Genomic DNA, 25254 nt, shown 5'->3' on the forward strand with positions numbered 1-25254 from the left:
TTAGAAATTCCATTTGATTGTCTGCTGTCTGCTGGAAGCCAGAGCTGTCGGCAGCTGCGGATGTAACAGGAAGGGATAAGGGGGGCTATTAGCAGGCTTTAAAAATCTGATAATTGTGGCGGGTCTGCAGTGAAGTTCTTTCCCCATCCTGATCGCCGTGCTGGCTTAGAGGGTAAGGGGGCTGAGGAATAAGCCAGAGAGACCCAACAACAACCCCCCCCCCCCCCCTCCGATCAATAATGCAATTATGATCCATTACTCAGCCCCCCCCCCCCCCCCCATACACACACATTTATCTGAGAAGCCCTATACAGATCTATAGTTTGCAATTACTTCCCTATTAACTAGTGATTGGCAGACGCCTTTCACTGTCTCTCCGCACATGCTGCAAGGCTCCCGCCCTGTAACTTTGTAGGACAGGATAGAGCTAGCGTTAAAAGGATACCCGAAGTGACATGTGACATGATGAGATAGACATGTGTATCTACAGTGCCTAGCACACTAATAACTATGCTGTGTTCCTTTTTTTCTTTCTCTGCCTGAAAGAGTTAAATATCAGGTATGTGAGAGGCTGACTTAGTCCAGACTCAGACAGGAAGTGACTACAGTGTGACTCTCACTGATAAGAAATTCCCCCTTTTATCTGTTTCTTGCTCTTAGAAGCCAGTTTCTGCTAGGAAAGTGTTTTATAGCTGGAATTTCTTATCAGTGAGGGTCACACTGTAGTCACTTCCTGTCTGAGTCAAGACTGAGTCAGCCACTTACATACCTGATATTTAACTCTTTCAGGCAGAGAGAGAAAAAAAGGAACACCGCATAGTTATTTGTGTGCTAGGCACTGTACATACACATGTCTGTCTCATCATGTCACTTCGGGTATCCTTTAAAGGACACCTGAAGTGAGAGTGATATGGAGGCTGCCTTGTTTATTTCCTTTTAAATGGTACCAGTTGCCTGGCTGTCCTGTTGATCTCTTTGGCTGCAGTAGTGTCTGGACCACACACCTCAAACAAGCATACGGCTAATCCAGTCAAACTTCAGTCAGAGCACCTGATCTGCATGCTTGTTCACGGTCTATGGCTAAAAGTATTATGCCTGGTACACACCATCAATTTTGATTGGCCAATCACTGACCAATTCAACCACCTCCATGTGGTATGAGAGTTTACTTACATAATCAGCTAATAAAGATGCGATTTAGGACACTGCCTCATCTACTCTCTGCACTGTATTCGGGCCTCTATCTTGTTTCACTGCCACAGTTCAAAGTGCCTGCAGTGATAGTGTGAACCTGGGCATAGTGATAGTGTGAACCTGGTGTAGGAAGGAAGGGTTTGGGTTCCTGGAGAACTGGGCAGACTTTGCAGTCGGCTACAGGTTCTACAGCAGGGATGGGCTGCACCTTAATGGGGAGGGTGCAGCTGCATTGGGGGAGAAGATGGCTAAACGGTTGGAGGAGATTTTAAACTAGGATCTGGGGGGAGGCGGGAGGATAAAGTCTCAATACATAGACAAGATGAGGTAAAAAGACAGTGGGAACCTAACATTATGGGGGGTGGAGAGGGGGGTGGGGACAGTGTAAAGATTAAGGAGGTTGGTAAAAATTCAAGTAGCCAATTTCATGTAAACAAAATTGGTAAATGTGGTGGTAAAAATATAAAGTGCATGGTAACCAATGCTCGGAGCCTTGCAAATAAAATAGACGAACTAGAGTTCATTCTGAATGACAAAGGCTATGACATTGTGGCAATAACCGAGACATGGATGGATGAAAGCCATGACTGGATAGCTAATTTAAAAGGATACAATGTGTTTAGGAGGGATAGAACAGGGAAAAAAGGTGGAGGGGTTTGTCTCTTTGTTAAAAATTCTCTTACAGCTGTCCTCAACGATGAGATGGAGGAAGATTGCGAAGATGTGGAGTCCGTTTGGGTAAATATTCATGGTGGAAATAAAAGTTGCCAATTGCTTATTGGGGTATGCTACAGGCCACCTCTTATTAATGAAGCTGCAGAACTGCGATTACTACAACAGATTGAAAAAGCTGCAGGTAAAAATGAGGTCATAATTATGGGCGACTTCAACTTTCCAGACATTGACTGGAGTATTGAGGCTACCCATTCTGGTAAAAGCAGCAGATTTCTGGCAGCACTACAGGACAATTACTTGACTCAAATGGTAACTGAACCAACTAGGGGGAATGCGTTACTGGATCTGATCATTTCTAATAGACCAGATAATGTATCAAATGTGCAGGTTCAAGAACATTTGGGAAATAGCGATCACAACATGATAACGTTTGAGCTGGTGACTTATAGGCCACGGGGCAGCGGGACCACTAAAACTATGAACTTTAGAAAAGCAAAGTTCACTCAAATTAGGCAGGCACTAAGTTTGGTGAACTGGGATAATGTACTACAAGGGGAAGACACTGAAGGGAAATGGCAAGCTTTTAAACTTATACTCAATCAATACTGTAGTATGTATATCCCATATGGAAACAAAATGTCTAGGAATAAAAAAAGGCCTCTATGGATGAATAGAAAGGTTAAAGATAAAATGAAGAGGAAAAAGAATGCCTATAAGGTCTTAAAACAGGAGGGGACAGAGGCTGCACTAAGCAATTATAAGGAGTGCAATAAAAATTGTAAAAAAGAAATTAGGCAGGCAAAGATTGAAGCTGAAAAACAAATCGCTAAGGATATCAAATCTAACCCAAAAAAGTTTTACAAGTACATTAACTCTAAAAAAAGAAAGGTTGACTGTATAGGACTCCTAAAGGATGAGGATGGGAACTCAATGGTGGATGACCAAGGTAAGGCAGAGTTATTAAATGCTTTCTTTGCTTCTGTCTTCACAAAAGAAACAGCACTGTTGCAAACTACAGAGGCGGAAGAGTCTCAATCTTCTAACTGTAATATGAAATACTTAACGCAGGAAGAAGTGAAGGCAAGACTAAATAAATTAAAAATAGACAAGGCACCTGGCCCGGATGGTATGCATCCTCGGGTCCTAAGGGAATTAAGTTCAGTTATAGATAAACCCCTTTATCTTATCTTTTGTGACTCTCTTGCAACTGGCAGAGTCCCAGTGGATTGGCGTACAGCCCACGTTTTCCCATTATTTAAGAAGGGCAAAAAATCTGATCCAGGAAATTATAGACCTGTAAGTTTAACATCAGTTGTATGCAAACTATTTGAGGGGTTACTAAGAGATACTATACATGACTTCATAGTAGAAAATAATCTTATTTCTCAGCATCAACATGGGTTTACTAAAGACAGGTCCTGTTTGACTAACATGCTCAGCTTTTATGAGGTAGTGAATGCTAATATGGATATTGGGAATGCTGTAGATGTGATATACTTGGACTTTGCAAAGGCCTTCGACACTGTTCCCCACAAAAGTCTGGTGCAAAAGTTGAGGATGCAAGGACTGGGGAAGAGTTTGTGTGCATGGATAGGGAACTGGCTAATGGACAGAAAACAAAGAGTTGTGGTCAATGGATCATACTCAAAATGGGAGACTGTTAGCAGTGGGGTCCCACAGGGGTCTGTTCTGGGTCCAGTGCTCTTCAATTTATTTATTAATGACCTAGTAGATGCAGTAGTGAGCAATGTTGCTATTTTTGCAGATGATACAAAATTGTGCAGAATCATTAACTCTCAGGAAGATAGTGTCATATTGCAACAGGATCTGGATAGGATGGCTATATGGGCACATACATGGCAGATGAAATTCAATGTTGACAAATGTAAGGTCATGCATTTTGGACGTACTAATGGTCTAGCACCATACAAAATAAATGGGATACAGTTGGGGACATCAAACTTGGAGAAGGACTTAGGAGTACTCATTGACAACAAGTTAAATAATCGTACTCAATGCCAAGCAGCTGCAGCTAAAGCTAACAAAATTTTGGGATGCATTAAAAGGGAAATAAAAACTCGAGATGCTAGCATAATATTGCCCCTGTTTAACTCTCTAGTAAGGCCACATCTGGAATATGGAATTCAGTTCTGGGCACCACATTACAAAAAAGATATTGCAGTTTTAGAGCAGGTGCAGAGACGAGCAACAAAATTGATGCGTGGGATGGAAGGTCTCACTTATCGAGAAAGGTTAGATAAACTGGGTTTATTTAGTCTAGAGAAAAGACGCCTTAGAGGGGATCTAATTAACATGTATAAATACATCAGAGGGCAATATAATACCTTGGCGGATGAGCTTTTTGTCCCTAGGCCTTCTCAAAGGACTAGAGGACATGATCTGCGCATGGAGGAAAAACGTTTTAGCCATTTATTTAGGAAAGGGTTCTTTACAGTAAGAGTGATTAAGATGTGGAATGCATTGCCACAGGAAGTCGTTATGGCAAACTCTATACCTGCATTTAAAGGGGGCTTAGATGCTTTCCTTGCGTTGAAAGACATCCATGGCTACAATTACTAGGTAATGCCTAATGATGTTGATCCAGGGATTTTATCTGATTGCCATCTGGAGTCAGGAAGGAATTTTTCCCTTTAGGGGCTAATTGGACCATGCCTTGTAAGGGTTTTTTCGCCTTCCTCTGGATCAACAGGGATATGTGAGGGAGCAGGCTGGTGTTGTACTTTATACTGGTTGAACTCGATGGACGTATGTCTTTTTTCAACCAAAATAACTATGTAACTATGTAACTATGTAACTATGTAGCATGTAAATGGGCGCAGTGATAGTGTGAACCTGGGCGCAGTGATAGTGTGAACCTGGGCGCAGTGATAGTGTGAACCTGGGCGCAGTGATAGTGTGAACCTGGGCGCCGCATTGCTTACTAACCCCCACAGCCCACATTGTTTAGGGGAGGTTGTTTCAAGAACCTCTATCACAAAAAACTGTAAAATGTAAAATACATGTAAACTTATACAAAAAAAGTACGTCTCTTCCAGAGTAAAATGAGCTATAAATGAGTTTTCTCCTATGTTGATATTACAGTAGGTAGTAGAAATTTAGGGCCGGCGCCACCATAGAGGCAAAGAAAGCAATTGCCCCAGGGCCCCAGAGCTTGTAGGGGCCCCCAGTGGCTACAAGAGGAAAAAAAAATTCAAATCGGCTTTATAGTTTTTGAGAAAATCGATTTTAAAGTTTCAAAGGAAAAAAAAATACACATTTAAAAACCTGCCGACTTTAATGCTTATTAGCAAATCCACCTTAAATGCTAGAAACCCTAAATGTGCAGGATATGTTAAGGAGATCATTGGGAATAAGAGGAAAAAACAATTTTTCAAAAAGACCTTATAGTTTTTGAGAAAATCGATTTTAAAGTTTCACGGGAAAAAAGTATACTTTTAAATGCGGTAAATGTCACTTTTATTAAATACAAACTAAACCTAAAAAGTGCGCTCCTCAAATATTTTCCTTCTCTCACTGTAACACAGCTTAAACTGGATCGCACCTGAAAAAAGTGTGTGTGTCACTCTGCAAAAACTGTAATGTGAAACAGGGCGCTCCTACAGCAAGCTATAGGTAAATAAACAACCAATCATAGTGCATAATAAACAGCAGAGATAATGGCGATTCTCCTGATAATGTCCTATATTAAGAAAAAAAAGTCCACATGAATTCTTCTTCCAGCTTTGTTATGAATATTCACTTCAAACTTCCTGAATCATATGGTTAAAATTTACGCTCACCAGAGATGACAGCTGCCCCTCTCAGGATCAGCCAAAAGCGCTTCTGGCCCAGCCAGTATATATTCAGGATTCCAGCGTCTCTTCCCTCCTCCGCTCTCACTCGAATCATAAAAGATAGAAAAGACACTCCAATAGTGTAACACTGTATGTTACAGACAATCCAATTTCACCCGTGCTCCCGGTTTTACCAACAGCACCCAGTGCTCCACCACCGGGTGCTGTTGGTAAAACCGGGAGCACGGGTGAAATTGAATTGTCTGTAACATACAGTGCCAGTAGAAAAGCGCGATATAAATGTGTCTTGTCTTTACTACCTACTATAAGTGACAGGAACATAGAGTAAAGTAAATCCATAGCTCATTTAAAGAGGAACTCCAGTAAAAATAATGTAATAAAAAGTGCATTATGTTTACAATAATTATGTATAAATGATTTAGTCAGTGTTTGCCCATTGTAACATCTTTCCTCTCCTTGATTTACATTCTGACATTTATCACATGGTGACATTTTTACTGCTGGCAGGTGATGTCAGTGGAAGGAGAAGCTGCTTGCTTTTTTGGCAGTTGGAAACAGCTGTTATTTCCCACAATGCAACAAGGCTCCCAAAGTGTGATGTCAGAACCATGGTGCTGACATCACACTGTGGGAGGGGTTTCACCACAATATCAGCCATACAGAGCCCCCTGATGATCCGTTTGTGAAAAGGAAAATAATTCTCATGGGAAAGGGGGTATCAGCTACTGATTGGGGGGAAGTTCAATCCTTGGTTATGGTTTCTCTTTAACTCAGGAAGAAATCTACTACTTTGTATGCATTTACATATATTTTACATGATATGATTTTAATGATGGTGGTCCTTTGAAAAGCTGCTCAGGCTACTTTAAAAGGTACTTACGACGGGGAGAATGACCGTATCTATACTTACCTGGGGCTTCTTCCAGCCCCACGAGGTCTGTGGGCTCCATCGCCGTCCTCTCTGGCGGCTCCGTTCAGTTGTAAAAGCTCCCGGTATTCTGGTTGTCGGCTGCTGCGCATGGGCGACCAGGCCGCACATGCTACCACCACGCTCCCGTACAGGAGGTGGTCGCACATGCGCAGAAAAGCAGTACCAGTCAGAATACCCAGGTAAGTATAAATACTGCCATTCTCCACATTTTAAAGGGGAACTGAAGAGAGAAGTATATGGTGGCTGCCATGTTTATTTCCTTTTAAGCAATACAAGTTGCCTGGCAGCCCTGCTGATCCTCTGCCTCTAATCCTATTAGCCATAGCCCCTGAACAAGCATGCAGCAGATCAGGTGTTTCTGACTTTAAAGTCAGATCTGACAAGACTAGCTGCATGCTTGTTTCTGGTGTTATTCAGATACTACTGCAAAGAAATAGACCAGCAGGGCTGCCAGGCAACTGGTATTGATTACAAGGAAATAAATATGGCAGCTTCCGTAAACCTCTTACTTCAGTTACCCTTTCAGTTCTCTTTAACCCCCCTGGCGGTATGAAAAATTCCGCCAGGGGGCAGCGCAGCAGTTTTTTTTTTTTAAATCATGTAGCGAGCCCAGGGCTCGCTACATGATAGCCGCTGCTCAGCGGCATCCCCCCGCCCGCTTCGATCACCTTCGGCGATCTCCGATCAGGAAATCCCGTTCAAAGAACGGGATTTCCTGGAGGGCTTCATCGGGACGTCATTGGGAGTCCCGAACCACCCCTCGGCGCTGCCTGGCACTGATTGGCCAGGCAGCGCACGGGGTCTGGGGGGAGGGGGCGCGCCGCATCAGATAGCGGCGATCGGGCACGGGCCGGCGGCGATCAGAGTGCTGGCGCAGCTAGCAAAGTGCTAGCTGCGTCCAGCAAAAAAAAAATTATGAAAATCGGCCCAGCAGGGCCTGAGCGGCACCCTCCGGCGGCTAAGGAGGTTAAAGGACAACTGGAGGGATAGGGAGGCTGCCATATTTATTTCCTTTTAAGCAATACCAGTTGCCTGGCTGTCCTGCTGAACTCTGCCTCTACATGGTACAATTTTCCATCAGATCGATGGATCTATTAGATAATTTCCACCTGGTCCGATCGGATTCCGATCGCTTTTGCGATTGACTTTTGGGTAATTACCAACGCAAAATCGATCGGAAACAATTTGGACGATGCAATTTCTTATCAGGTCACTGGTCGACCTGATGGGAAATGATACTGTGTAGATGAGTCTTTATACTTTTAGCCATAGCCCCTGAACAAGCATGCAGCAGATCAGGTGTTTCTGACGTTATTGTCAAATCTGACAAGATTAGCCGCATGCTTGTTTCTGGTGTGATTCAGACACTACTGCAGCCAAATAGACCAGCGGGATGCTAGGCAACTGGTATTGGTTTAAAAGAAAAAATAAATATGGCAGCCTCCATATTCTTCTCAATGCAGTTCTCCTTTAAGTATTGCTTTGAATTTGCATGGGTGTAGCTGATTGCTTAGTAGGTGACATCACAGGAAGTGAGGGAACGGGTTGATTTCTCAGTGGCGTGAGTTGAGGGGGTGACAGAAGTGGCGGATGTGTTACACGGTCTTGATTTGGCACAGGTCTAATATTGTAGTCAATGGCATCATCCTTGCCGTCACCCTGTGCCCTTAGTCACATCTAAATAGCATCGCTGGCGTCATTTACAAGGAGGAGAGTCTATATATACTTCATTTTCACACAGCAATCATTTATTTCATTGTAAGATCTGCTACCCAGAGGATTTGGAAAGCCATGGAAATCTGTTATACACACAAATCTGTACATTTCCGGTCCAGTCCTGTCAGTTTTGCACCAGTTTAACTGACAGGATTTGAACTGTACACCTTTTATGTGTGAACAGACCCATAGCAAGCTGATACAAAACTGACAGGACGGGACTGGACCGGGAATGTACAGATTTATGTGTGCGAACCAAGTCATAGAGATCTCATGCAAAACTGATGCAAACTGTCAGAAGCTGACAGGACAGGACTAAACACCTTTCATGTGTGAACCCAGCCTTAAAGAAAACCTGAACTGAAAATTAAAAGTCAAAATAAACATACACAAGTCATACTTACCTTCCATGTAGTCTACTCCTCAGTGTCTTTCTCCTGTCCCGCGTCCTGTTTGTTCACTGTGATCAAGGGAATTTTCCGTCCTCCATTTTGAAAATGGCTGTTACCCCATATCCGCTTTCTGGTCAGCACACAGTTAAACTGTAACATCACCCACTTGAGCCATAGGGAAACATGGACATTACCTGGTACATCAGTTTTCCTCTCAGCTATAACTGACAGCAACTGATATTTTACTGACAGCAACTGATATATTTCAGATCTGACAAAATATTGTCAGAACTGGAAGGGATCATTGTCAGAAGAAAATGGTGAGCTTCTGAGAGGAACTGATGGCAAGGTAACTATGTAATGTTCATTTAAAGTTACCTCATCTGTTTATTTTAAATATTTTTACGCAGTACAGGTTCTCTTTAAAGGGAACCTGAACTGAGTAAAATGATTTAAAATAATGTACCTGCACATTAATATTACATACTTACCTTGCCGTCAGTTCCTCTCAGAAGCTCACCATTTTCTTCTGACAACAATTTCTTCCAGTTTTGACAAAATTTTGTCAGAACTAATCTATATCAGTTGATGTCAGTTATATATCCGTTGCTTTCAGTTATAACTTAATGGACAGCTGATGTGCAAGGTAATGTCCATGTTTCCCTATGGCTCAAGTGGGCGATGTTACAGTTTAACAGTGTGCCGACCAGGAAGCTGTTATGGGGTAATGGACGCAGGAGAGGAGAAAGAGATTGATGAGTAGACTACACGGGAGGCAAGTATGGCGTGTGTATGTTTATTTTGACTTTTAATTTTCAGTTCAAGTTTGCTTTAAGGTACATACATACCCTAGACCAGTGATCTGCAATCTTGGTTCTCCAGCTGTTAAGGAACTACAAGTCCCACAATGCATTTGCCTTTATGAATCATGACCATGGCTGTCAGACTCCTGCAATGCAATGTGGGACTTGTAGTTCAGAGCCAAGTTTGCAGATCACTGGTCTAGATGAAAATTAGTCTAAATGAATGTTAGCCAATGATCGATCGGCAATTGTTAACGATCTTAGACGACCGACCTGTATAAACATACTTGCCATCCAAGAACGAAGCCATTGACAGATAATGCGGTAGTGACATCCGAGATGCAATTAACTGAAATGATCGTTATCTGTACAAACATCAGCGATTATGAATGATTGGCTGTGGCGTGTGCGCTGTACACAACAAGAGCGTTTACCTGATCCACCAATGATTTTGAATTGTTTGACATGAGTGACAGTCCGCCTGATTAGGGAGGGGGGTTAGTATTAGGCATTAGGAGAGGAGGTAAGTAGGCATTAGGAGAGGAGGTAAGTGTTATGTGTTAGGAGGGAGGTTAGTGTTAGGCATTAGGATGGAGGTTAGTGTTAGGCATTAGGAGGGGGGTTAGTGTTAGGCATTAGGAGAGGAGGTTAGTGTTAGGTATTAAGAGGCGGGTTAGTGTTACATATTAGGAGGAGAGGTTAGTGTTGGGCAATAGGAGGGCAGGTTAGTGTTGGGGATTAGGAGGAGGTTAGTGTTAGGCATTAGGAGGGCAGGTTAGTGTTGGGGATTAGGAGGGGGGTTAGTGTTAGGCATTAGGGGGGGGGGTAGTGTTAGGCAATAGGAGGGAGGTTAGTGTTAGGCATTAGGAGGGGGGTTAGTGTTAGGCATTAGGAGAAGGTTAGTGTTGGGCATTAGGAGGGGGGTTAGTGTTAGGCATTAGGAGGGGGGTTAGTGTTAGGCATTAGGAGAGGAGGTTAGTGTTAGGCATTAGGAGGGCAGGTTAGTGTTGGGGATTAGGAGGGGGGTTCATTTTAGGCATTAGGAGGGGGGGTCAGTGTTAGGCATTAGGAGGGAGGTTAGTGTTAGGCATTAGGAGGAGGGTTAGTGTTAGGCATTAGGAGGGGAGGTAGTGTTAGGCATTAGGAGGGGGGGTTAGTGTTAGGCATTAGGAGAAGGTTAGTGTTGGGCATTAGGAGAGGGGTTAGTGTTAGGCATTTGGAGGGGAGGTTAGTGTTAGGCATTAGGAGGGGAGGTTAGTGTAAGGCATTAGGAGGGGGGTTAGTGTTAGGCATTAGGAGGGAGGTTAGTGTTAGGCATTAGGAGAGAGGTTAGTGTTAGGCATTAGGAGGGGGTTAGTGTTAGGCATTAGGAGGAGGTTAGTGTTAGGCATTAGGAGGGGGGTTAGTGTTAGGCATTAAGATGGGAGGTTAGTGTTGGGCATTAGGAGAGGGGTTCATTTTAGGCATTAGGAGGGGAGGTTAGTGTTAGGCATTAGGAGGGGGGTTAGTGTTAGGCATTAAGATGGGAGGTTAGTGTTGGGCATTAGGAGAGGGGTTCATTTTAGGCATTTGGAGGGAGGTTAGTGTTAGGCATTAGGGGGGAGGTTAGTGTTAGGCATTAGGAGGTAGGTTAGTGTTAGACATTAGGAGGGAAGTTAGTGTTAGGCATTAGGAAGGAGGTTAGTGTTAGGCATTAGGAGGTAGGTTAGTGTTAGGCATTAGGAGAGAGGTTAGTGTTAGGCATTAGGAGGGAAGTTAGTGTTAGACATTAGGAGAGGGGTTAGTGTTAGGCATTAGGAGGGGGGTTAGTGTTAGGCATTAGGAGGGGGGTTAGTGTTAGGCATTAGGAGGGGGGTTAGTGTTAGGCATTAGGATGGAGGTTAGTGTTAGGCATTAGGAGAGGAGGTTAGTGTAAGGCATTAGGAGGGGGGTTAGTGTTAGGCATTAGGAGGGAGGTTAGTTTCAGGCATTAGGAGGGGAGGTTAGTGTTTTGTATTAGGAGACGGTTAGTGTTTAGTGTTGGGCCTTAGGAAGGGAGGTTAGTGTTGGGCATTAGGGGGAGGGTAAGTGTTTTGTATTAGGAGGAGGTTAGTGATAGGTATTAGGAGGTGGTTACAGTTGGACATCAGGAGGGAGATTTGTGTTAGGCATTAGGAGGGGGGTTAGTGTTAGGCATTAGGAGGGGAGGTTAGTGTTAGGCATTAGGAGGTAGGTTAGTGTTAGACATTAGGAGGGAAGTTAGTGTTAGGCATTAGGAAGGAGGTTAGTGTTAGGCATTAGGAGGTAGGTTAGTGTTAGGCATTAGGAGAGAGGTTAGTGTTAGGCATTAGGAGGGAAGTTAGTGTTAGACATTAGGAGAGGGGTTAGTGTTAGGCATTAGGAGGGGGGTTAGTGTTAGGCATTAGGAGGGGGGTTAGTGTTAGGCATTAGGAGGGGGGTTAGTGTTAGGCATTAGGATGGAGGTTAGTGTTAGGCATTAGGAGGGGGGTTAGTGTTAGGCATTAGGAGAGGAGGTTAGTGTTAGACATTAGGAGGGGAGGTTAGTGTTAGGCATTAGGAGGGGGGTTAGTGTTAGGCAGTAGGTGGGGAGGTTAGTGTTAGGCAGTAGGTGGGGAGGTTAGTGTCAGGCATTAGGAGGGGAGGTTAGTGTCAGGCATTAGGAGGGGGGTTAGTGTTAGGCATTAGGAGGGGAGGTTAGTGTTAGGCATTAGGAGGGGAGGTTAGTGTCAGGCATTAGGAGGGGGGTTAGTGTTAGGCATTAGGATGGAGGTTAGTGTTAGGCATTAGGAGGGGGGTTAGTGTTAGGCATTAGGATGGAGGTTAGTGTTAGGCATTAGGAGGGAGGTTAGTGTTGGGCATTAGGAGGGGAGGTTAGTGTTAGGCATTAGGATGGAGGTTAGTGTTAGGCATTAGGAGGGGGGTTAGTGTTAGGCATTAGGATGGAGGTTAGTGTTAGGCATTAGGAGGGAGGTTAGTGTTAGGCATTAGGATGGAGGTTAGTGTTAGGCATTAGGATGGAGGTTAGTGTTAGGCATTAGGAGGGGGGTTAGTGTTAGGCATTAGGATGGAGGTTAGTGTTAGGCATTAGGAGGGAGGTTAGTGTTAGGCATTAGGAGGGGAGGTTAGTGTCAGGCATTAGGAGGGGGGTTAGTGTTAGGCATTAGGATGGAGGTTAGTGTTAGGCATTAGGAGGGGGGTTAGTGTTAGGCATTAGGATGGAGGTTAGTGTTAGGCATTAGGAGGGAGGTTAGTGTTGGGCATTAGGAGGGGAGGTTAGTGTTAGGCATTAGGAGGGGAGGTTAGTGTTAGGCATTAGGAGGGAGGTTAGTGTTAGGCATTAGGAGGGAGGTTAGTGTTAGGCATTAGGAGGGGAGGTTAGTGTCAGGCATTAGGAGGGGGGTTAGTGTTAGGCATTAGGATGGAGGTTAGTGTTAGGCATTAGGAGGGGGGTTAGTGTTAGGCATTAGGATGGAGGTTAGTGTTAGGCATTAGGAGGGAGGTTAGTGTTAGGCATTAGGAGGAGGTTAGTGTTGGGCATTAGGAGGGGAGGTTAGTGTTAGGCATTAGGAGGGGAGGTTAGTGTTAGGCATTAGGAGGGGAGGTTAGTGTTAGGCATTAGGAGGGAGGTTAGTGTTAGGCATTAGGAGGGAGGTTAGTGTTAGGCATTAGGAGGGGAGGTTAGTGTCAGGCATTAGGAGGGGGGTTAGTGTTAGGCATTAGGATGGAGGTTAGTGTTAGGCATTAGGATGGAGGTTAGTGTTAGGCATTAGGAGGGGGGTTAGTGTTAGGCATTAGGATGGAGGTTAGTGTTAGGCATTAGGAGGGAGGTTAGTGTTAGGCATTAGGAGGGGAGGTTAGTGTCAGGCATTAGGAGGGGGGTTAGTGTTAGGCATTAGGATGGAGGTTAGTGTTAGGCATTAGGAGGGGGATTAGTGTTAGGCATTAGGATGGAGGTTAGTGTTAGGCATTAGGAGTGAGATTAGTGTTAGGCATTAGGAGGGGAGGTTAGTGTTAGGCATTAGGAGGGGGGTTAGTGTTAGGCATTAGGAGGGGAGGTTAGTGTTAGGCATTAGGAGGGGAGGTTAGTGTCAGGCAATAATTTATTTCAGGTGAGGGGGGTCCTATCCCATCCCTACTTAGAGAATCATTTGCTTATTAGCTGTCATAGCCCTTGTTTTGTGTTTGTCTCATTAGCGTACGATATGAAAGCTATGCTTCGAGGGTCAGTCTTAGGAAGCAAGCAGACAGCAGAGCTATGAAGGTTACGGTTATTTTAGTAGACTGCTTTCCGGTTCCCTTAAATCCCACCTCTCCGCTCTGTCAGCGATGAAGTCTGCTGGGGGAGGCGAGAGGTTAACGCAAGGCAGCAATTATAACTGCAGGCGCTATTCTGGTGAGCTGGAGCTAAAAATAGCTGTAAAGTCATCTCACCGCTACCCGGCTGATAATGATCTGTTAACGTAAAGAGGGATCTGAAGCAAGATCGGTTTTTAAAGGAGGAAGAAAATAATCTTATCGCGGTTCCTGTGAATTTTGCAAGCGTAAATAGATAGAAGGTGTGGCTACCCCGAAACGAAGGCGGCAGGTCTGGGTGGGGAGAGACGGGTTGAATCAGTCGCCAAACTTACCGCAGTATTTACAGAACGCAGACTCGGATGGCAGACATAATGGCGGGAGTTGCTGTAAATTGGTGCAGTTTTCGCTGCACATGCGCACCCCTGTTGAGAACTAACTTCCTTTTTTAAATCCAGGTTTATTCAATAACAAACAAATCATAAACTATTGAAGGACCACTAGCGTGGAAAATTGTAAAATAGAAAATATATATACTGTATATATATGTATGTATGTATGTATGTATGTATGTATGTATGTATATATATATATATATATATATATATATGTATATATATATATGTATGTATGTATATATATACATACATACATACATACATACATACATACATACATACATACATACATACATACATACATACATACATACATACATACATACATACATATATATATATATATATATATATATATATATATATATATATATATATATATATATAAATATAAAATGTACATTTCTCCCAGAGTAAAAAATAAAGTACCACTTTCCTATGTTGAAGTCAGCATAAAGCTAACACATCTGACATATTTTGGACTAGTCCGTCTCCTCATGGGGTGTTCTCAGTCAGTGGCGTAGCTAGGGGGCTGTGGGCCCCAATGCAAGTTTTACATTGGGGCCCCCGAGCATTCTATACATTACAGTTGATTCGGAAAAACAAAAATTTGCTTTCCTAAAACAGAAAGAATTTGCGATAATTCAGGTTGGAGTGAGCTCGAGATGTCTCCCAGAGCACCACTGCTGAATATATGCAAATTAACCATTGTACCCTTAGAAGCTAAACACACCTCCAGAACCGCTGGAATGCAATGATGTGTCAGCTTGTTAAATTGTACAGAGCCATAATAATGGCTGGTTAGTCTGTACCTCTCGGTTTACAAGCCCTACTCCATAGAGCCAGATTAATCCATGCCATGCACTGATGAGGATCAAACAATCCGAAACAGTCTGTATGCATGTTGGATTATTATGGCTCTGTACAATTTAACAAGCTGACACATCATTGCATTCCAGCGGTTCTGGAGGTGTGTTTAGCTTCTAAGGGTACAATGGTTAATTTGCATATATTCAGCAGTGGTGCTCTGGGAGACATCTCGAGCTCACTCCAACCTGAATTATCGCAAATTCTTTCTGTTTTAGGAAAGCAAATTTTTGTTTTTCTTAACATCTTAGTAAGGGGGCTTTTAGGACCATTGTAGTCCCTTACACACTCCAATGAGTTCTGGGTCACCATGAGCTTGCTGGTTAGTCTGTACCTCACAGTTGATTCGGCACACCAAAACCTGCCAATGGCAACTTACACTGTCAGAGATGCAAGAAGGGGACGGGGAACAGCTTTTTAATGAATACCACTATTTAAAGTATCTATAGATGTCATTATTATGAGCACAGGACTAATAGAGAGCTAATAATGCAGTTGAGTGAGGGCCCTTCGGGGCCCCGCTGGCCCAAGGATCCCAATGCGGACGCAACCTTTGCAACCCCTATTGCTACGCCACTGTTCTCAGTATTACTTTTTAGGCCCCTTTTACACTTGCATTGAAAACCTGTGTTGTGTTACCCTGTTTTATTGCAGGGTAACGCAATGGCATTGCAATACAATAGGACCTAGAATTGGTGTCCGATCCGCCACCACGCTGCCGCAAAGTCAGCAGCGGGTTACTGGCCGACTTCTGTGGTGACGGCAGAAGTAATGTAAGTCAATGGGTAATGCATACATTTTTAAAATGTTGGTGGCAACAGTGCAGCGTGCATGTATAGAACAATGGGAATACGACGGGGGAACCCGGGAATCCAGTAACATACTTCCAGTCCAGCAGGGTGAGAGGCATGCATGGAACAACGGGAATACGACGGGGGAATCCGGGAATCCGGGAATCCAGTAACATACTTCCAGTCCAGCAGGGTGAGAGGCATGCATGGAACAACGGGAATACGACGGGGGAATCCGGGAATCCAGTAACATACTTCCAGTCCAGCAGGGTGAGAGGCATGCATGGAACAACGGGAATACGACGGGGGAACCCGGGAATCCAGTAACATACTTCCAGTCCAGCAGGGTAAGAGGCATGCATGGAACAACGGGAATACGACGGGGGAACCCGGGAATCCAGTAACATACTTCCAGTCCAGCAGCGTGAGGGGCATGCATGGAACAACGGGAATACGACGGGGGAATCCGGTAACATACTTCCAGTCCAGCAGGGTGAGAGGCATGCATGGAACAACGGGAATACGACGGGGGAATCCGGTAACATACATCCAGTCCAGCAGGGTGAGAGGCATGCATGGAACAACGGGAATACGACGGGGGAATCCGGTAACATACATCCAGTCCAGCAGGGTGAGAGGCATGCATGGAACAACGGGAATACGACGGGGGAACCCGGTAACATACATCCAGTCCAGCAGGGTGAGAGGCATGCATGGAACAACGGGAATACGACGGGGGAACCCGGGAATCCAGTAACATACTTCCAGTCCAGCAGGGTGAGAGGCATGCATGGAACAACGGGAATACGACGGGGGAATCCGGGAATCCGGTAACATACTTCCAGTCCAGCAGGGTGAGAGGCATGCATGGAACAACGGGAATACGACGGGGGAATCCGGTAACATACATCCAGTCCAGCAGGGTGAGAGGCATGCATGGAACAACGGGAATACGACGGGGGAACCCGGTAACATACATCCAGTCCAGCAGGGTGAGAGGCATGCATGGAACAACGGGAAAACGACGGGGGAACCCGGGAATCCCAGTAACATACTTCCAGTCCAGCAGGGTGAGGGGCATGGGGGGATGGGGAGGGGGGGCACGATTATGATTCTGTTGGCGCACTCTGCTGCAGGGTCATATGTTACTCATTTTGTGTGTTGCGATGCGACGCAGGGGGTGGGGCATCGTACCTCAAACGCAGAAGTGATTTTTTTTTTACAAAAGCATTCCCTGGAAAGGGTTTACACAATGACATCAGCCACATTCCCTACTCGTTTGCGCACTATATTGGCAGTGGGACTAAGCGACTTCCGTTCAGTAAGTGCAGTTGCAAATAAAGAAATAATAACTGAGAATCCCTCATGAGGAAATGGACTAGTCCAAAACCTGTCAGATGTTTACTGCCTACTGTAAACGACAGCAACATAGGGAAAAAGTATTTCATGGGTGTTAAGTATTAGGAGGAGGAGAGTGTTTTGAAGTTTACCGGAATAGAAGCTCGGGTACAAAAGTAGATATTTACCTAAAGAAAGGGAAGCCTCAGGATCCTATTGAGGCTTCCCTCCCTGCTCTGCTCTCCCTCGTGGCTAGCAAGCTGTTAGGAATAAAATAAAATGTTTGTAACGGTTGTACTGGTAACAGTTGTGTCACTGAGCTGTCCCCAGGAGTGGCTCACAATCTTATCCCTCTCATAGGCTGAGGGCTATGAGAGACAATAATGCTGATTGGCTCTCAGGGTGTGTGTGTGGGGGGGGGGGGGAGGGTTGAAATAAAAAGTAATTTTTATTTTTTAAAAAAGGATATTTAAATTAATTTAAGAAAAAAATACAGCCTGCAGCAATCAGAGCCCACCAACAGAAAGCTCTGTTGGTGGGCAGAAAAGGAGATAACATTCATTTGGCTGTTATGTTATGTGACCGTGCAACAAGCTGTTAAAGCTGCAATGTGCTGAATTGTAATAAATAGCCTGGTCACTAGGGGGGGTGTAAGCCTGTGGTCCGGAAGTGGTTAATAGCGAACTCGATCTTGGGCTCGATCTTGGAAATCGTGATTGCTCCGGTGGAATCGCCTCCATTGACTTTCATTAGCCTATTGCTAATGCCTAGGACTCTCCCCCCCACTTGCCTGGTAATGGGAGATCCATTAGATGTTCTGCTTTATCGTCTCAGAAGAGCTGCAGCTATATTTAATATTTAATCTTTAATATGTTCCATTGTGACGGACGGGATATGTGAGCAGCTCTATCAGGGATGCCTGTAATACAGAACAGTCCTCGTGTACCTCGGGGAAACAATCTGTCTGGGGAATTGTGGAAGACTCGTAAATCCACATCCGCAGGGGACTGATACTTCCAGCAATGTTACAGCAATCACCGAAGTTATAAACAAGTTCCACTATAATGTTCCCGTCCCTGCAGCCGTGCTGGATATCCGGGCCTGGGGTCTGGCAGTGGCGGGTCTCTCTCTCTCTATCTATCTATCTATCTATCTATCTATCTATCTATCTATCTATCTATCTATATCTATATCATATATATATATATATATATATATATATATATATATATATATAATGAGCATAATTCATTCTGGAAACGTGCTTGTATTCCAAAGCACTCTTATATCAAAGCAAAATTCCCCATAAGAATGAATGGAAACCCAAGTAGTTTGTTCCAAAATCCATAAACCGTTACCGTGTATACTCGCATATATGCAAGCCCACCCGTGTATAAGCCGAGGTACCCACTTTCCCCTCAGAAACCCCAAAAAAGTTATTGACTCGCACATAAGCCCTCTCCCCAGTATAGCCCTCTCCACAGAAGCCAGATGTGCCCCCAGTGCAAGTCAGCCCCTCCCCATAGCCAGATGTGCTCCAAGGATGACACAGCTGTGTCTTACGACACCACTAGATGGGGTCATAGATATGAGATACAGCGATTGCCACACAGGAAGAATCCCTGATCATTGCACTGCTGACACGCTGCTTGCATGCTCCACTCCACAAGCCAGGGACACAGGTAGTCCTGAGCAGTGCACTCTGCACACCATGTTGCAGGGGATGGGGGGCACTGACACAGCATGGAGCCAGCTGGTAAGAGTAGGATCACTAATGCACAATCATTGCACTTCTCTGCCAGTAACAAAACCTGCTCCACCATCCGTTCTGCTCCGCTGACTCACATATAAGCCGGAGGTTTAGGGATTTTGACCACATTTTTTGTGCTCAAAAATTAGGCTTATACGCGAGTATATACAGTATAGAAAATAACACAAAGTACTGTACAGTATAAAAAATGCAAACACGACTTTCACTATAAGTAACGGAATCATTGCTATCTGTTGGCTCATCCTGATATATATATTTTTTTATTTTTTGTGTGTGGCTTTAACCCTCCAGGGCTCGCTACATGATAGCCGCTCGCTTCGATCACCTTCGGCGATCTCCGATCAGGAAATCCCGTTCGAAGAACGGGATTTCCTGAAGGGCTTCCCCCGTCGCCATGGCGACTGGGCGGGATGACGTCACCGACGTCAGCGACGTCGTGACGTCATTGGGAGTCCCAATCCACCCCTCGGCGCTGCCTGGCACTGATTGGCCAGGCAGCGCACGGGGTCTGGGGGGGCCACGCGCCGCGACGGATAGCGGCGATCGGGCGCGGGGCGGCAGCGATCGGTGTGCTGGCGCAGCTAGCAAAGTGCTAGCTGCGTCCAGCAAAAAAAAAATTAAGTAAATCGGCCCAGTAGGGCCTGAGAAAACCTCCTGAGAAAAACCTAACCGCCAGGAAGGTTAAAGAGACTCTGAATTCTCCATAAAACTCAGTTTTTACTGAACTAACTTCATTAGCCCTGAAGCCTTACCTAAAACGCCACATCCCTGCGGCTGAAATCGCTATAAAAAACCCCCAAATCCCAGGGCAAAAATCCACAATTTTCCTGGTGGTGGATTTTGCTGCTGGGGGAGGCAGAGCTTCAGGCTGTAGCTCTGCCTTCATTCTCATCAATCAGCGCTAATCGCCGCCTCTCCCCCGCCCCTCTGAATGAAAGAAGAATGAGAGAGGCTGAGAGAGGTGGCGATCAGCGCCGATTGACAGGACGAGAGGCAGAGCTACAGCCTAAAGCTCTGCCTCTATGCGGAAGCGCTGCAAAAATCTTCCCCCAGGGATTTCAGGGGGTTTTATGGCGATTTCAGCCGCGGCTATGCAGCGTTTAGGTAGGGCATTAGGGCTAATGCAGTTAGTTAAGTAAAAACTGGATTTTAGCAAGACTTCAGAGTTTCTTTAACAAGACTTTAAAGAGGAACTCCAGTGAAAATAATATAATAAAAAAAAGTGCTTCATTTTTACAATAATTATGTATAAATGATTTAGTCAGTGTTTGTCCATTGTAAAATATTTTAAATCCCTGATTTATAATCTGACATTTATCACATGGTGACATTTTTACTGCTGGCAAGTGATGTAGCTGCTGCTTGCTGTTTTGGCAGTTGGAAACAGCTGTAAACAGCTATTTCCCACAATGCAACAGGGTTCCCAGACAGGAAACTGCCAAGAGTACGTACTCAGAATTTCTTTGTGGGAGAGGTTTCACCACAGTATCAGCCATACAGCACCCCCTGGTGGTCTGTTTGTGAAAAGGAATAGATTTCTCCTGTAAAAGGGGGTATCAGCTACTGATTGGGATAAACTTTTAACTTATCCAATGACAGTTACTTTTGCTTACTTTTGAGGATTGCATGGAAATGTGACATTCCTACACTGTACAATCCTGCAGCGTCAAAGGGTGAAGGAAAACCGGCTCAGCTGTGATGATTTGACACACGTTTACATTTTTGCTTGTATATAAAGTCAAGTTCACAAAAGTTTGTTTTTATTGCAAAGCGCTCTCAAACCAAGTTAGTCTCAATCCAAGGTTTTACTGTATGTATATGTGTGTGTATATATATATATATATATATCACACAGTATCTTACAAAAGTGAGTACACAACCTCTCACGATATTGTAAATATTTTATTATACCTTTTCATGGGACAACACTGGAGATGTGACACTTTAATGCAATGTAAAGCAGTCACTGTACAGCTTGTATAAATTTGCTGTCCCATCAGAAGGTATTTGTGATGGTTCAGCTGTAAGTGAACAACTGTGGTTTTCAGCCCTTGTAGTTTGAGAATAAAAAGTGCTACTGTAGATAAAACCCACTCATTTTATTTGCCCTTTTGTCCCGGTTATTACAACATTTAAATTATGTCCCTATGGTGACAATATTTTGTTTGGAAATAGAGGTGTATTGTTTCCATTTTGTATTTGTTGACCTCTGTATAAATAATTACAAGCCCTTATTTGCAAAAAAATAACAGTAATATATCCTTGTGACATACATATTAAAAAAGCTCAGCGCCTAAGGTAACTACTTATTTATTTTTTAAAAGCTGTCATTTTTTTTTTTTAAGTGTTTCATTTTGGTAACTATGGGGGAGGAAGAAGAAGGGGTTAATAACTATAGGGGGTGTATTTTGTAATGTATTTTAATTTTAATTTTGTCCACAAGATGTCCTCTCACATTATCCTACCTACTTAAAGCTGACCTGAAGATAAAAAAAAGTTTGACTTATCTGAGGCTTATGCCTGCCCCATGCAGCCATTCTGTGTCTGATCATACCTGGAATGATCCTCCAGTCCCCCGTCACGGCTCACTTTATCTTTCACCAGTTGGCGTCCACTGCACCTGTGCGGCCCGGGCCACCTGTGACCTCGCTCGCTCTCCTGTACTGTGCCTGTGCAGGACACTCCCTCGAACAAGGACCGGTGCGGCCAGGACCATGCAGGCGCAGTGGATGGCAACTTGTAAGTCGGGGAAAGAGAAAGTGAGCGGGGGGGGGGGGGGGGGGGTTGGGGCAGAGGATTATCCAGGTATTCACAGGCACAGGACGGCTGCATGGGGCTGGCAGAAACCCATGGTAAGTGAAACTTTTTTTTTTAGGTATCTTCAGATCTGCTTTAAGACAGTACACAGGAAGTGTGTGTGTGTGTTTTTAATTTCATTTCAGTGAATGATCACTGGCTTCTGGCTGCTTCACAGGCACTCTAATTGACTTTGGGAACACATGTTCCCATTCACTGATCAGTGCTCAGTGGGACAATAGGGGCACACGTGTGACATGCGCATATATACTCCCCTGATCCTGAAGTGATGTTTTCAGGGGTGTGTATATGCAATGCAGGGATTTGGAACTGGTTACAAAAAGTTTTGTCTGATAACTTTTAGATCTTTTAGCTTTCCCGATGAGTCAGTGTTTATAATTTTGAAGACTGTTCAGGTGCTTTCTTTCATGCAGGCGTGAAAATAAAGGTTGTGTTTTGCTTCTAGGTGTTTTCATACCATGTATTCTCAGTTCATCCTCTGGTACAAGGTCCTATCTGTGGGGAAATATTGCAAAACAAGTACTTATTTGGCTTTGAAGCGGCGGTGAGGATATCACAGACGTGAAATGTAGTGTGACAAACACATGCTGCGGATTCTTTCCTCCTGAGCAGAGAAGCCAGCTGTGTACATCTTCTCAGCTCCAACATGAGCCGCTTCTCGGTCTGGCTACGGCCTTACAGTGGGCGGGTTATACCAACTCGCATGAAAGGCAGGGGGAGGGGGTAACGATTACAAACTTAACCTCCCTGGCGGTACGCAGTTTTAGAGGCTGCGTCCACGGGAGGATTTTTTTAAGTAATACTTGCGCTATATGGAAATAAATATGGCAGCCTCTATATCCCCCTCGGTTCAGGTTCCTTTTAACCACTTGAGGACTGCAGTGTTAAAAGGACTCCGAGCAGTGAATAAAAACAAAATCTGAACTTACCTGGGGCTTTCTCCAGCCTATCGTAGGTCGGGAGGTCCCTCGGTGTCCTTCTGGCTCCTCTCCCAGGCCCTGCTCAGAAATGGCTCCCGACGACACCGGGACCGAGTGTCAGGCTCCTTCTTCAGGAAAGATAATGCCAGTCGTCACCACGCCGGCCGCCTCGTGTCATCAAGCCGGCCGCCGTGATGACGCGGTGTCGCCGGGAGCCATTTCTGAGCAGGGACCGGAAGAGGAGCCAGAAGGATGCCGAGGGACCTCCCGACCTACGGTGGGCTGGAGAAAGCCCCAGGTAAGTTCAGATTTTGTTTTTATTCACTGCTCAGAGTCCCTTTAACCCTGCCCCCCCCTAATGACCAGGCTCTTTTTTGGTGTGCTGGGCTGTGCTTTCTTTTCAACCTCATGCACAGCCCAGCTTAGGTGCCCAGCGATCGGACTCCCCTCCTTTTTTTTGTCCCTAAGGGGACATGCCGCCTGAGGTGTCCGATCGCTGTGGCAGTGTTTTGTTTTAGTTTTTTTCTGGCCTCTATGAGGCTCTCTCTCTCTCCCTCCCTCCCCCCCTCTGGTTTCTGAATTGGAATAGGACGGCTAGCAGGCTATTCACGGAACTCCGTGAAGTGGCAGGGAACGATCGCGCATGCGCGCGGCTGTTCCCTGGGAAACTGCAGCCCCAGGACTTGACGCCAATTGGCGTTAGGCGGTCCTGGGCAGGGGTGAGCAATAGGGGTTGCAACGGTAGCCACTGCATCGGGGCCCTTGGGCCAGAGGGGCCCCAAAGGGCCCTCCCTCAACTACAGTATTAGCTCTCTATTTGTCCTGTGCTCCTAATAATCACTTCTATAGATACTTTGAATAGTGGTAATCATTAACACACTGCTCCCCATCCTCTTCTTGCACCTCTGAAACTGTATTTGCCATTGGCAGGTTTTGGTGCGCCGTATCAATTGTTATGTACAAAGTGCTTAGGGGGCCCCATTGTAAAACTTGCATCGGGGCCCACAGCTCCTTAGTTACGCTACTGAACCTGGGGCTGCCGCCGCGGCCACGCCCATCGGCGTTCGGCGGTCCCCAGCAAGTTAAGAATGGCTATTATCGTGGAGTGTTGTCCAGAAACGTGCGTACAGCAGCACAACGTCAGTTTTCTTTTATTTTTGCGCTGTGGTTGACCTTTTTAAATGTATATGTTAAAAAAAAATGCCCAGCTTCACTTTACCTTTTTTTCTCTGGAAAAAAGGTGATGAGTTTCTTCCTTTTGACTCCGGATTTTTTTTCCCGCAGTTTGTACTTGCTGTACTTTTCCACCTTCTTGGGAGACGGACTCCTAATATCTCCTTCAGCGAATAGAGAATAGAGCAAATAGAAGTCTTTTTTGGAGTTTCCGGATGTTTAAGGAGAGCCAGAAGCCAGAAATTGGAGAAAGACCCCCCCCATGTTTTACTTGACCACCACCAGTAAGAGTATCTACATCCCAGTGTTTACACAAATATAAACACTTGGTTCTGTTTCTATTTTTAGAACACACTAACTCTGTATCTCCATCTTGTGGCCAAAAAGTAAAACCACATCCAAATACCCTATTCTACACCTTCCCATAGAAAAATGAAATACATTTAACAATAACAACAATAACAATAATATTTATATAGCGCTTTTCTCCCTGGGGACTCAAAGCGCTGTGACCCTGCATTATGCAGTCTCAAAGGCTAGGGAAAAGAGGTGATTTTTTAGCCTTTTTTTAAAGCTGTCCAGAGAAGGAGCCTCTCGTACTGATTGTGGAAGTGAGTTCCATAGAGTAGGGGCTGCATAGGAAAAGGCCCGAGCACCAAATGTTAAGTGTATCCTGGGAATAACCAGCTTCATCTTGTTGGCAGAGCGGAGGGTGCGTGGAGGGGCATAAAGTTCCAATAGATCCGCTATGTATTTGGGTCCCATGTGGTGTAGAGCCTAGAATGTCAGCAGGCAGATCTTAAAATTGATTCTCCATTTTACTGGCAACCAGTGAAGAGTTTGCAGTACTGGGGTGATGTGTGAGCTGCGGGGGGCATTGCAGTACTGGGGTGATGTGTGAGCTGCGGGGGGCATTGGCTAGGAGTCTGGCTGCAGCATTCTGTACTAGCTGTAAGGGGCGCAGAACCTTTTCTGTAGATCCGATGAACAGGGCGTTGCAGTAGTCTAGGCGGGAGGATACAAATGCGTGAACCAGGGCAGGTAGGTCTTCAGCTGGGATAAGGTGTTTGATTTTCGCTATATTTCTTAGATGGAAGAAGGAAGACTTGACGACAGCTGATATCTGCTGTTTGAGTTTTAGATTTCCATCCAGGATCACCCCAAGGTTTCGCACAGAGTCTTTATACTGTACAGTATCTCCCCCAATTGCTAGTTTGAGGTGGTGAGCGTTTTGAACTTTATCCATCATGTGTGGACCACCTACCACCAACACCTCTGTTTTGTCAGAGTTCAGCCTCAGCCAGCTGGTGTTCATCCAATTTTGTAAATCCACTAGACACGCATTTATGGATGCTGATGG

General features: G+C 44.9%; 1 protein-coding gene across 11 annotated transcripts in view; it reads left to right on the forward strand.

Annotated features, from left to right (window-relative positions):
• EVL (Enah/Vasp-like) overlaps window positions 1-25254 on the forward strand; it is a 230518-nt gene that overhangs the window by 51526 nt on the left and 153738 nt on the right. The window lies entirely within an intron of this gene.

This window comes from Hyperolius riggenbachi, chromosome 9 (assembly GCF_040937935.1).
Source record: "Hyperolius riggenbachi isolate aHypRig1 chromosome 9, aHypRig1.pri, whole genome shotgun sequence".
Lineage (NCBI taxonomy): Eukaryota > Metazoa > Chordata > Amphibia > Anura > Hyperoliidae > Hyperolius > Hyperolius riggenbachi.